Below are 14,034 nucleotides of genomic sequence, written 5' to 3' on the forward strand. Positions count from 1 at the left end.
ACTGCTGCAGCCATCTTATGACCATGAGGAGATAAATAGAATTGCAGACGTGCATGACTTGAGCCCTAACATCTTTGAGCTACTGAACCAACATGAGCCACTGCCTACAGTCACATCTTTGTTATAATAAAGCATAAAATAAACTCTGGTACTTGTAATAGAGTTTCTACTGAATTCATTTTCCACTGCACCAGTGAAATGACACTTAGCTGATGTGTGTTTGGAAGAAGATAATCTACAAATGTGCTTTGTGCAGCATGGCCAGCAAACAAATTCACTGTATGAATGCAAGTATCATCTTTATTATTACTATTTTATTTTAAACACTTACAGATATGATTTTGTATTTTCATTTGGATTCCGTGAATCCAATTCCCCACAATGGAGAGTGAACATACTTCACGGAGAGTAAAGGCTGCTTTGAGAGTTAAAGGCATCAGTTGTTGCTGAGCCAGCTGCTGGGCCTGTGGTTATTAACTCTTATTACAGGCAAGTCTTTCTCTGCCTCAGTTTTGCTTTCTGTTCACTAGCATTATAATATCCACTTTCAGATGGACTAGAGATAGGAGAGGAAATTAAAAGAGCAATGGAGAGGGATGCTCAACACTTATTAAGATGCTTATAATGTTCTTGCATTGTGTTTGGCATTTTACCTGTGAAATCTCATTAACTGGTGACCTTACAAGGTAAACATCCTCTCTAAACACTGAGGGATGTGTTGGGGGTGTGGCAGGGTAAACTGAGATGTGGTGACTCATCTCACACCCACCAGGGATTTGAGCGGGCTATCTGGAGGTGGAACCCTTCTTTGTCACTTTGGGGAGCTTCAGGTTATAAAACAGTCTGCAGTCTGGAAAGGCCTTTCTTAGGCCAGGGTACTTGGTCACAAGGAGCAAAGTCAATAGAATTGATTTCTTAGATAGACCAAATGGGAGTCTTTTCATCCTTATGGCGACAGTGTGTTGAATTATAGGCATAAAAGGAATTTTGAAAGAAAGTGAGCTCTGCCCCCCAACTCTACAGTTAACAGTCAGATAGAGAAAAGAATTTGGCTCTCTCCCCTCTAAGGACAACAATGTTTGGCCAGGGGAAGCTGTAGAGTTTGCCAGGAACAATCAGGGAAGGAATTGCTCAAGGTGCAGAAGAGAAGAGAAAGAATTCACAGAAAGCAGTACTAATGCAGAACAGCCATTTAGAGACTTGAGAGCAAGAAAAGGGGCTCAGTCAGCGTTCCCAACACACCCTCCCCCACATACCCACCTCCCAGACACTATGTAACTTAGAATCAATTCCTGAACCACTGAGACAGGAATGTTTGACCTTCCTCAGGAACTACTACAGATTTGATAAATAAGTGAATAAAACTCAGCCCCTGCCCTCAAGGTGCTCAGTGTCTGTACGGAAGCTTACAGGCGTAAAACCATAAATACCAAATGTGGCAAGCGTGGCATTGACCTTGTGATTTGTAGCTGGAATCTCTGAGCTTTACTTACGTCTTTATTTTAATCAGTAAAGTCTTCCTACGAGACTGAGATACAGTTTGTTTTGAATGAGTGCTGGAAACCTGGAGTTCTTCAAAGAGGCATACTATACTGAAATTTAGAAAATATACATAAAGCGGTTAATGCACTGCCTATTATATAGTAAGAAGGAAACTGGTGTTAAAAAGTTCAAGCTCCAGAGCCAGAATGCCTGAGTTCAATCCTACCTTCTCCACTTACTAACTTTGTGACCATGGTCAAGTTATTGGGCTTCTCTGTGCCTCGATTTCCCCATCTGTAAAATGCAATAATAATTGCATCTACCTACTGAATTGTACAGAGGACCAAATGAGTTAACATGTGTGATGTTCTTAAATGGGTCTGGCACATAGTAATTGCTTGGTAAATTTCAGACATTAATAGAAATTTGTCCCATACACGGCAAGTAGGCATAGTAGTAGTAGTAAATTGGGGTTAGAAAAGCTGAGACACATAGAACTTGTCAGTGATGGATTATCCACTGGTCAGACCCAGAAAGTGAGAACATGGAATGTGAGAACGCTATACTGTTAATAGGAATGGCTATGGTTTGATGCAGGATTGACAAACTCTCAAATTCTCAGTTCTCAGATTTACCTCTGGCCAGGGTAGACCACTGTGCTCCCAAGAAACTCCAGAAACACAAAAATAACAACAAAAAAGAAAAGGTAAAGAAAACCATTGTGGAGAATATAATTTACTGAATGTCTCCAACCTCAGCATTAAGTTAAGGTGAATTTGGGATAGGGGCAGCTACTCTGATGTAATCTGAAGTGACTTTTCTGTTTGATATAAAGCCATAGAAAATGCACCGGGACAGTTTAAAGAACAAGCAAGGTGAGTGAGCTGCATTAAAATGGGAATGAAAAATAACCCAGAAAATGCTATTTATTGTAAAAATTGCTGGCATGCTTAGAGCTGCTTTGATCATCTTTGCCTCAAAGAAAGCAGAGCCAACAAAGTGAAGTTTCAGAAAAGGGCAGCAAAATGATCAGAGGCATAATGGGTGAAAGGAGGTCTTTATCCCTAGAAGGAAAGAAACAATTGGAAAAAAAAATTCTTTGGCTTAATAGAGATCTATTGGATAATGAATGGTGAGTAGCGGCCATTCAGGTGCTGCCCTCTCCCCTGTCCCAAATCACAAAAATGAGAAGGAATTTGAAAGGACTGAAAATAGATAAATGGCCATCATATGTTTAAAGCCTCAACTGGGGGAACTGGCAGCCTCGGGGCATTTTTGAAGCAAACAATAGAGTGACTTTCTACGAAGATCAAAAGTTCTGCTCTTGCCCAATAGCAGCTCATCATCCAGGGGTGTTTGCTGAAAAACAGAGGGGCAATGCCCTGCACTAGACCCTCTGCAATAGAGAAAGCCTTCCCTGTGGCTGTTCACAAGGACCGTTGGTTGAAATGGAGGCAGCGGGGGGAAAAAAAAGAGACTGAATTTATTTCCCCTTTGGGATTCAGAAAATGCAATAGGATAAAGTTGAGAAGACACTTTCAGATTTTAGATGATGTGAAACAAGTTTTCCTACCCTCCATGCCCCCTACACCCCCTCCTCATGGAAGAAATAATTGCATCCTGGCTTTAGCCACTCAAAGTTGATCCTGGACCAGCTACAGCATTTCTGCGGGGGAGCTTATTCAACATGCAGAATGCTAGTCCCATCCCAGACCCCAGAATCATACTCTGCATTGTGACAAAATTCACTGGCGATTTGCAGGCACATCAAAGTTTGAGGGTTTACTATAGTCTCAGGACATTCAGAGGAAACATTAGATGTGCCTCAACCCCAGCTGTGCCATTCACTCACTTTGGGAACAGCCAGCTATCTTATCTCAATAAGTTTCAATATCTTTATCCAAAAACTGGGAACTAAATTCCTATGAGTATTAAATTAGATAATGCACTTAAAGAATTGGGAAATAGACCTGACTCATAAAAATAAGAATTCAAAAAGCGTTAAGTAAACATTACTCTTGATGCTTATAATCATCCAATACCAAGAAATGAGAAGACAGCCTCAAGAATGAGCCTGTGTTATAAGAATGGAAAAACCTTACAAATAAGATGAACAAGAGATGAGGACACCAACTCAACATCCCAACTGTGAGTGAGATGTGTAAAACAGGGGACAGTTGAAACTTGCTACACTGTTCCAGAAATACGCAAATGGCTTTATATAAATAAAGCCTAGCTGTGAATAGACTTGAGAGACAGATAAATGGGTTACAAGTTCAGCAAGGAAGACAATACACATGGCTCTTGTGTGTCTGTGTGTATATTCTTTTCATGGTCACTTATCAAACATTTTGGTATTATTTGACCTGTTCCTGAAGTTATTATTCTAAATAAGTATTATTTTGCTTTTCAACAACAACAAAAATATTGCATGGTAATCACCTAGAATTTCTTGCTAACTTTACCAAAGCAGGATTCAACCTGAGACTAACGTTATTCTTGTAGTAGTTATACAATCCCAAAATTATTAGAAAAAAACAGCCAGTGATGACAGTAAAATGACAGTAAAATAATAGATTTTCACCAGCTTCAAATGCCCAAAATAGTGGTTAAGAATGCATTACACTAGAAGAAATGATACGAACTACACCTAGAGTTTACATTATGTAGAATTCTAAGGAAAGATGAGACTTGAATTTGAAGCTAGAGCCGTCAAGGGACCTGAGGCCAGTCTCCTGCAACTGTACCCTCCGCCTGAACTGGGTAGTTGATGGAGCCACTGTAATCTCTTTATTTGTGCTCTCACCATTTGGATATACTTTGGAGTATACACTCCTTCCCATCCTTATTCTTGATCTAATTAATAGCATGGGTATTAAACAGCTACCTGTTATTCACAGATAGGTGTGTACCCTTGTCAAAGGTCTTGGCTAAATCATCTGGACTGTCTCTAATAACAATGCTAATGACCTTCTGCATTAGCTTCAGATTGTAAAATATCTTTCTTTGATGTTTGTTCAATATTTTCATGAGAACTAGAAATATCTATTACAGACTCTTAAGATACTAAAGGACTCCTGAAACACAGTGCCATAATTCATGCTGGGGGACTCAGGTATAACCACAATACTTGGAGCTCTGCTCTACCGTTGCCCAGGAAAAGAGAAAGAAAGAAATGCAGTCCTGAGCTATCACTATGATTGTCTAGAATTTTTCTCCCAAGGAATATATACACACCCAGAATAAGAAATCATAGATCTCTTGGGAGATTTATGTGGTTCAGTAACTTTCTAAACAGAATGGTTGCTAGTCTCTGTAGGTGAGTTTTGCAGCCAAACTGCCTACTCTGGTACTGAGTTGTCTATTTTATCAAGATGCAGATATTCAGGAGGACAAATACAAGAACAATGTAACTGATCAGTAATGTGGATTAACCAAGGAAAGACTTAAAAAACAGCCGAGAATCTTTCCAGGGAGTATTAAAGAATCAATAAAAGCTGTTTCTTTTACAAAGGAATGTGTCTACTATTAATAAACTTAGTGGCCCTGAGATTATGAGGGATCCAGGAAGATGAACAGAAAAGATATCCCCTTGTTTCCTCCCAGGAAAATGAATAAATATCTTCTGTCTGTTTATTCAAAATCTCGGGAGAGAACACAGTCATGTCTGGACTTTTCAGAAGGCAGAACTTTTGAGTTCTAGTTCTTGTTCTCATTTGGTCCAAATTTCTTATATCCATAAATGCCATTCTAAATAGCTGTCAAGTCTATTTACACTTACGAAATTTGCACATTCTGAGGCCTGTGGACTGAAAGGTAGCTCTGATGTCTTTCCTCTCCTTCAGTCCAGACCTCTCAACCCATATCCCATGTCATAAGTCTATACTGAGATTGTCTTTATCACCCAATGTTATCGAACTTAGAACTCATAATCTGCCCAAACCCCCCATGTATCTTCATTCCAAGTATCTCAAGCCTGCTCCTAATGATTGATTCTGTTATCAGCACTACCCACTATATGAAGTCTAGACATTTTTTGCCATTTATGATCCATCCTTCCTTTTTCTTGAATATAATTTATTACTTGGAAATATTTTTTTCCTGAATTGTCCATCACCCCCACTCAACATCCATTCACTTTATAATCGACTTAATAAATATTTTTGGGCACCTATAACATTCCAGATCTCAGTCAGCACTTTTGACAGGCTGGGTCCTATGAGTGGGAAAGAGTCAGAAAGTAACTTTGCAGTTTGAAACCTGCCTTTTTGTTTTAGCTCATTCTCCAGTTGAATTGATGTGATCTATTTCCGTTCCAGTTGGCTTCCAGAGAGTAAGTGAACTACTTTGCAGACGGATAAAATCATCCAAAGTCTCTCTAATTTTTTATATTCATTGTTTAGAATTTAAAAAAAAATACTAGGCATGTTAAAAGACAAAACCAAAAGGAAAAAAGATGCTAGGAAACAGTCATAAGTGATACACACTTGGGTTTTCAGAAATGAACTTTAAATGGCTACAACTAATATGTTCAAGAAAATGGATGACAGAATGGAGAATTTCACCAGAGAATGCAACATATATCAACATAACAAATAGAAATTCTTGAATGAGGAAAAAAACACCCTGAAATGATAAATCCCACAGATGGACTTCACAGCAGATTGGATCTAACTAGCTTTATGAGGCCAGTATAACTTTTTATGGAATGTGACGAAAACATTGCATAAAAAATAAAAAGTGCAAACCATCTTTCTCAAAATCACAGTTTCAAAAATTCAAAACAAACTAATATAATTCAGCACATAGGTATACTAAATGAAAAAAAATATCATTCCATTAGATGACATTCAACAGCCATTTATGATATAAAATGAAAGAAATGTATCAAAATAGAAATAAATAAGACATTCCTCACTCTTATAACAATTATCAACAGCAACAACAAAACTATAGCAATAACATTTAATGTAATTTTTAAGACTTTTCTTTGAGACTAAGAACAATAACCATTATCACTACCTTTATCTAACATTATACTGGAGATAATAGCCTATGCAATAACATAAAAAAAATAAAGGGGGTTATCATGATTAGAAAGAAAGAAATAAAACTATCATAATTCACTTTGTTCAACTGTCAATGGCATGATGATGAGCCTCGAAAATTTGAAATAAACTATGGAAAATAACTATTAAAATTAATAAGTAGATTTAACAAGATCAATGAATATAATTATAATTTTATAATTATATAAAATATATTTTTATATACTACTAACAAAGTGATTATGAATATTACAAAACCAGCATTGGTTACAATCTTATTTAACATCAAACAAGGAGGAATAAATTTAAAGAACAGATACAACAGGTATCTACAGAAAACTACAAATTATTACTGAGAAAAATTTAAGAAATCCGAAATAAATGAAGAACTATGTCATGTTTAATGTTTTGTTTTGTTTTTTCTAGGAGAGAGAGAGAGAAAAAGACAGCGTGAGCAGCGGAGGGTCAGAGAGAGAGGGAGTCACGGACTCTGAAGCAGGCTCCAGGCTCTGAGCTGGCAGCCAGCACAGAGACCGACGCGGGGCTCGAACCCACGAACCGCGAGAAGCGAAAGTCGGACGCTTAACCAACTAAGCCACCCAGGCGCCCCGAACTATATCATGTTTAAACACTGGTAATTCACTAATCAAAAATTGTGAAAATGCCACTTCTTCTCTAGATTCCAGGCAATCTGAATCAATATCCCATCAATATCTTTTGGTGGAAAATGATCAATTAATACTAAAATGATGAAAATACAAAGGATTAAAAATAAACAAGTCCATCTGGAAGAATACTAGAAAAGTTGGAAGATTTCAATTGCTAGATATCATGAGTCATTATAAAGTTATACAACTACAATAACTGAGAAAGTGTAGTGTTGTGCAGGAATAGGATAAAGAACTCAGAAAGAAATCCACTATATATCTATATATCTTTCTCACATCGTAAGGAAAAGCAAATTTGAAATTTATTTTAGTTCCTGATGTAAAAGAAAAACAAAACTGTTAGAAGTTAAAAAGAACACTATTTACCTTGATTTAGGGAAATTTCTTGAAAAGAACATAAACAATACTAAGAGAAAAAGATTGATAAAGCAGACTTCATTATAACTAAAAACTTGTTACCACAACTAAGAAAGTAAGAACTCAAGTCTTAGAGCGGAAGGAAATATTTGCAATATATCTAACTGACAAAGGGATGGACATCAAGAAAATATGAATTGTAAAATACTGAAATCCTACCACATCACTTACTTTGAAGAGCCCACTAATATCAAGTGTTGTGGAAGAGAGAGAACATCTGGAACTGCTATACATTATTTATGGGAGTGTAAATTGGTATAACAATTTTGGAAAATTCTTTTGCAATATTTCTTGAAGGTAAGTTCATGACCCACAAATTCCACTCCTAGGTAAGTGCCCAATAGAAATGTGTACATATATGCAACAAAAAATGTACATGATAGTTTTCATAGCAGCACTATTATTAGTAGATACCAACTACAAATAACTCAAACATCTATTAACACTGTGATATTTAAATTATGATATATCTATGGAATGGAATCCTAAACAACAATGACAGTAAACAAGCTCTTGTTGTATGCAAACACAGATGAATCCTGGAGACAAACAATTGAGCCTGAAAAATGAAATAAAAAAGTATACACAACATATGAATCCATTTCTGTAGGCTACCCAAAACAAACTGATGGTAGTAGAAGTCAGAACAAAAGTTACTTCTGGTGATCAAGTAGGTAAATAGGAAGAGACATGAGGGGAGTCCTGTGGTGTTGGTAATATCCTATCTTCCCCTCCCCCCACCCCGGATGGTAGTTTAATGGACGTTTTGACTTTATAAAAGCTAATTTATGTGTAAGCTTTTTATTTGTGCACTTTTCTTGATAGATATTATACTTGACTTCCAAACTTCCTTAAAACATGACTTTCAAAAAGAAAAGAATAGGGTCAGCTTTAGCTCAAGCGGTTACTTCGCAACTGGTTGCTTCAAAAAGAAAAGAATAATTGGCAGTGTCTATATTTATTACATTTATTATTCAGGTTAAACAAACTGAAGACAATAAACGAATATCATATCTGTAGAAAATGGGCATTATTGACAACCTTGACAAGAACAATTTTAGTTTCCTCACGCTAGCTACAACAATCTTCAACTTGCTTATTTTATTGCATTAACCTTCGAGATCGTCCTGACTTGAATATTTCCCCAATTTTAATTCACCAAGAATTTTTATGCTAGACAACCCTTATTAAAGACTTATTTGCATCATGTGCTTTCCTCAGAAATGTAATAGTTTTCTATTTTCAACCTTACCATGGCCACATTTTTCTCCGTAACATTAAGATCACTCCATCTGCGTACCTTTCTCTTTTTGGAAACTGACTTTTGACTACCTGTCATGAGTTTTCCACCTTAGTCTGGCTGATTTCTTTTCCAAATCCTATATGTTTTATTTTCATTGCCATTCACATTTCTTTATGACTATTATTACTCATCCATTCGCAAACAATGTTAAAGTTCTCTTCTGCTACTGTAAACTATTACAGAAATATTAGAATGTCTTCGAGTCCTAGGTGAAGTTTCTAATGTCTGGCTAATAGAGAAAATAAATCTCTTGCAGAAACGAAAGATTTCTGAGAAAGAAGTCAGAAAACTTGTAACTATGCAAATTTAGTCACAGAAAGAGTTACTTTCTTACTAGCTCTGAATCTGTGATATGACAAGTTTAACCAGGGCCTTAATCGTGACCTCAGAAAGGATCCTTGTGAATACTGGCTTTTTTGATTTTTGTTTTGTCTTGCTTTGTTTAAAAGTTATGAGAAGTATCTCTTGGCTTGAAATTAACCAATCCCATCTCCTCCAAATATATCATCATCTTTCCCTCAAAACTTCATTTCCAGGGCTCTGTACGCCTGTTAATATTATCATCCTCTTAATCATCCAAGTGCTGAGACCTCTTCAGCTTCCTGGTCTCCTTTTCTTCACTTAATTACTTTTCAGCATCCCATGAGTCCAACCTAAATATATCTCTTGCACCAAACTCCCTCTCTTTCAATCCTATTGTCTCTGAGTTGCTTTAGATCCTTACCAGATGCTTAAACTGTTGAAGTAACTTCATAAGTGAATCCTCTGTCTTCTATGTATTCCTTTGCAGGTTTCAGAACGCTAGAAGAATCTAAATGGGAAGAGTCCTCTAAATACTCCATTGGTCCTATGTTGCCTACAAAATAATACTAATGATATAGCCTGGCATACCAGGTCCTACATAAACAATACCACTTCACTTTTCTAGCTTTGCTTCCCTTCATGGCATTTTCTCTAACTGTGGACTTCCCCAAATACCCTACACATGCTTACTTCCCCTGCATTTGCCCATGCTGTCTCTTCCCCTGAAGTGCCCTTAATTACCTCTAAACTTATGCATTCCCTTTTATGTCTATGAAAGTCCTGTGAAATCCTCAAGATTGTATTAAAATTCAGCTCTCCAAAACCCTTCTCAGATCTCCAGCCTGTGTTCATTTGAGTCTCTTCCTCCCATTTACCCATGTCTTCTGATCATGGCTTTATTTAAGCATCTAGCATGGTCTGGATTATATTACATGTGTTTCTCTCCCATTCTAAGAAGTACATCTCCAAAGAAAAAAGTGGTTTCTTAAATACCCTCATGCTTCCTTCTCCATTATGTTTGATCTGGCAGGTTCAACATAACTGGTTGTTAGGTAGTTGTTAACTGGCTTATTTCTTAATGCAGTAGCTTTACTCCTCATCTACATAGACTATCTATTGCTTGAATTACAGCATTTGATTTTCAAAACAACATCAAGTAGAATGGTATTACGGTACATAAAGAGCAAACTTATCTAGGAGTCAAATCATCTGGATCTGGGGCTCTTTCTCTGCCACTAATTTTTTTGTGTGTGACTTTGGGCACGTCATGCCTTGTTTATGGTTCCTCATGCTCTGAGTTCTAAAATGAAGGGATTGGACTAGCTCAGCATTGCCAAAAGCATGTTTCATGGAACACCAGTTCCTCATGATACTCTCTCCACCAGAAATAGTTCTATGGTCAAATAAACTGGGGAAATATCAAATAATATGCCCCCTTGTAAAGATTTGCACTATACCAGTTTTTCAAATTGCAGGTTATGAACTAAAAAATAGGTCATGAAATTAAGAGGGTTGCAATAAATAGTTCTTAAAATAAACTAGAATAGAAGACATCAGAGATCATCACATATAGAAAAGGTAAATATTGTTTCATGAAACTCCTATTTAAGTTGTTTATGATTGTGTGTGTGTACATTTGTGTATGCTTGTTTCTTTTTTATGGAAGATTTTGGCCAAACATGCTTTAGAAGCACTTCACAAATTTAAAAAAAAAGGGGGGGATGGGGGAGAAGGGAGCCTGGGTGACTCAGTCTGTTAAGCATCCGACTTTGACTCAGGTCATGATCTCACAGTTCGTGGGTTTGAACCCCACATCGAACTCTGTGCTGACAGCACAGAGCCTGGAGCCTGTTTCAGATCCTGTGTCTTCCTCTCTTTGCCCCTCCCCCACTCTTCCCTCTCTCTCCTTCTCTCTCTCATTCTCTCTCTTTCTTTCCAAAATAAACATTTAAAAAAAAAACTAAAAAAAAAAAAGAAACACTTCACTTATACACTAGCATATTAAAGGCTGTAAATTATCTTGCAGTAAACTGCCTATTTAAATCTTTTATCCCAATCATTTTCAATTTTAAACATTACCCACCCACCCCCACACACTTTTTTTTCTTGATGTAACATTTATTAACATGTTGTGAGATACCATTATTCAAGAAAACTTATATCAGGAAACAAACATTGGTTTATATGATCTCAGAAGTGTCTTTATCTCCAACTATACCACGATGCTGTGAGCTGGAGGCAAATATGCCTGTAGTAACCAAATGTTGCCTTTTGGAACACATAAGAGACGCCAAGGTGCTCCCTGCTTACAGAAGAGCTCTGGGAAATTTGGATCCCCCTCAACTCGTCCTTTTTCCAGACTACTTTCAGAATAATTTTCTTTTATTATACACGTACGCAACAGCCTGCAAAAAGAGAAACTCTCTCAACCAGCTCACTAACCAGAGCAAGGCAAACCCAGTAGCAGGTGCAGAGGTATGCCTGGCACGCCAGCCAGTAAGACCAGCCCAGGGGCACTCCGGCTGCCCTAGATTACCCTGCTGCCTCCTTGTTCAGATGTTCCTTTCTGCCCACTGTTCTTGAAGCACCACTAGGAGCACAGTAGCAAACGTCTCGGCTTCCCACAGAGCTTTCTCTTCTTGTTTCACCAGCACAGCCCCCAACGCGCTTGCTCAGCCGTAGGGAGATGCCGCTGGAGATAGAGACCGTGGAAGGGCTTGAAACCAAGCTCCTGGCTGCAGGCAGCTCCCAATCTGGCACCTGGGAGTAGTGGGATTCCCAGTGTTTCCACATCAAGTCCTCACATGAAACGGTTAAGACATTGGTAGCTGTGAGCGGAAAAATGAAAAGTCCAGCATAAGGAGTCCAGTTCCTAAGAAAACTTTGCTCTCCTCCCCACATGCCCTGAGACCAGAAAATACCACGTCCACAGGAGGACAACTCTTGCCCGTTAATATCTTTTTATTTTTTTTAAAGATATGTACCTATTGTCAAGATATAGAATGTCAGATATAGACATATCTGACATATATATATATATATATATAGTCAGATATAGAATGATCCACAGCCATTAAGACACAGCTCTAGAAATGTGTTCACGAGCTCTTAGGGGACCAGGCTTTCCTCGAAGCCCGCACTCCTCCCTCAGGCTCTGGGCATGGCCTTCCCCTGCTTGACTCTGGAGTATGACTTCCCAGTCTGTCCTTTCTGGCACAACAGCTTCAGTACATAAAGAGGCAAACTACTGTACTAGGCTGGCAGAGAATCTTGGAGTAGAATTGTATACAAATTTTGGAGTGGAATCACAGGGACACAGCCTCATAATATTCAAGTTGGTTTGGCATAGTTTTCCTTCAATGTCTGCCTTGAGCAGCTGCTCAGACCTCCTACTATATCTCTTTAGCCTCAGCCCTGAAGTTCACAGACCTGTTTCTCTTCATTCCCTTGGTGCCTGAGAAGTACAGCTTATCCTGCTTGTGGCCCAAGACCACCCCCAAACTCAGATTAAATTGTTTTTCTACTTTTAAATCACTCAAGTGGCATCACTAAGTTTTCACTACAGATTACCCTGAATTAAATATTTCCCTCAGGGCACCTGGGGGGTGCAGTCAGTTGAGCATCCAACTTCAGCTCAGGTCATGATCTCGCAGTTCATGAGTTCGAGCCCCGCATTGGGGTCTGTGCTGACAGCGTGGAGCCTGGAGCTTGCTTCAAATTCTGTGTCTCCTTCTCTCTCCCTGTCTCTCCCCTACTTGCATTCTCTCTCTCTCTCTCTCTCTGTCTCTCAAAAATAAGTAAACATCTAAAAATTATAAGGAAAACAAGAGCTATTTTTAAAAAAATGTATTTCCCTCTAGAACCCAACCCAGAATAAAGGGTCAAATGAAGTTCCTCTTCAGTAGTAGTCTTCTCACCATACCCGATGCACATCTCTACTTTATCCACCTTTAATCTTTTCTCTCACAGCACTTGTGTATGTCTGTGCACATGTCTTCACAATTCCACCAACAACTCTTGAGAGAAGTACTCGTGTCCAGGTTAATGTCTTCCCAAGACAAATTTCAGTAAAATCACTTATTTTGGTTCAGAAAGGGATTAAAGAACTTTAGAATGTTAATGGACAATGGATTTTAGACCAGAAGTGACTTGAATGTATGACTCAGATAATGTATGTTATCCGTGCTTTCATTATAACAATAAGAGTAGAAAAAATATATATAATATATTTAAGGAAAAATGATAAAAGGGTCTGATGTTTTCTCCTGAGACAAACAGCTTCCAAAGATAGGTTTATTAGTCAGAGCTCTCCAAAGAAACAGAGCCAATAAGAATGTGTGTGTGTGTGTGTGTGTGTGTGTGTGTGTGTGTACAGAAGAGACTTATTTCTTATAAAAGTTTTTTATTTATTTTGAGAGAGAGAGGGCGAGAGCATGCACATGCAAGCAGGGGAGGGGGAGAAATAGAGAGAAGGAGAGAATCCCAAGTAGGCTCCAGTGTCAGTACAGAGTCCAGTGATGAGGGGCTTGATCCCATGAACCACCATGAGATTATGACCTGAGCTGAAAGTAAGAGTCGGACACTTAACTGACTGAGCCACCCAGGTGCCCTGGAAGAGATTATTTCTTATAAGGAGTCGGCTCATGGGAGTATGGAGTCTGAGAAGTTCCAAGATATGCAGTCAGCAAACTGGAGACCCAGGAGAGTTGATGGGGTAAGCTCCCATTGGAAGGCAGGAAGAAGCCAATGTCCCTGCTCAATAGTCATGCAGGAGGAATTCCTTCCTACTTGCAAAAGGCTTAGTCTTCTTGTT

The sequence above is a fragment of the Crocuta crocuta genome, unplaced genomic scaffold (assembly GCF_008692635.1).
Source record: "Crocuta crocuta isolate KB4526 unplaced genomic scaffold, BGI_CrCroc_1.0 scaffold172, whole genome shotgun sequence".
Lineage (NCBI taxonomy): Eukaryota > Metazoa > Chordata > Mammalia > Carnivora > Hyaenidae > Crocuta > Crocuta crocuta.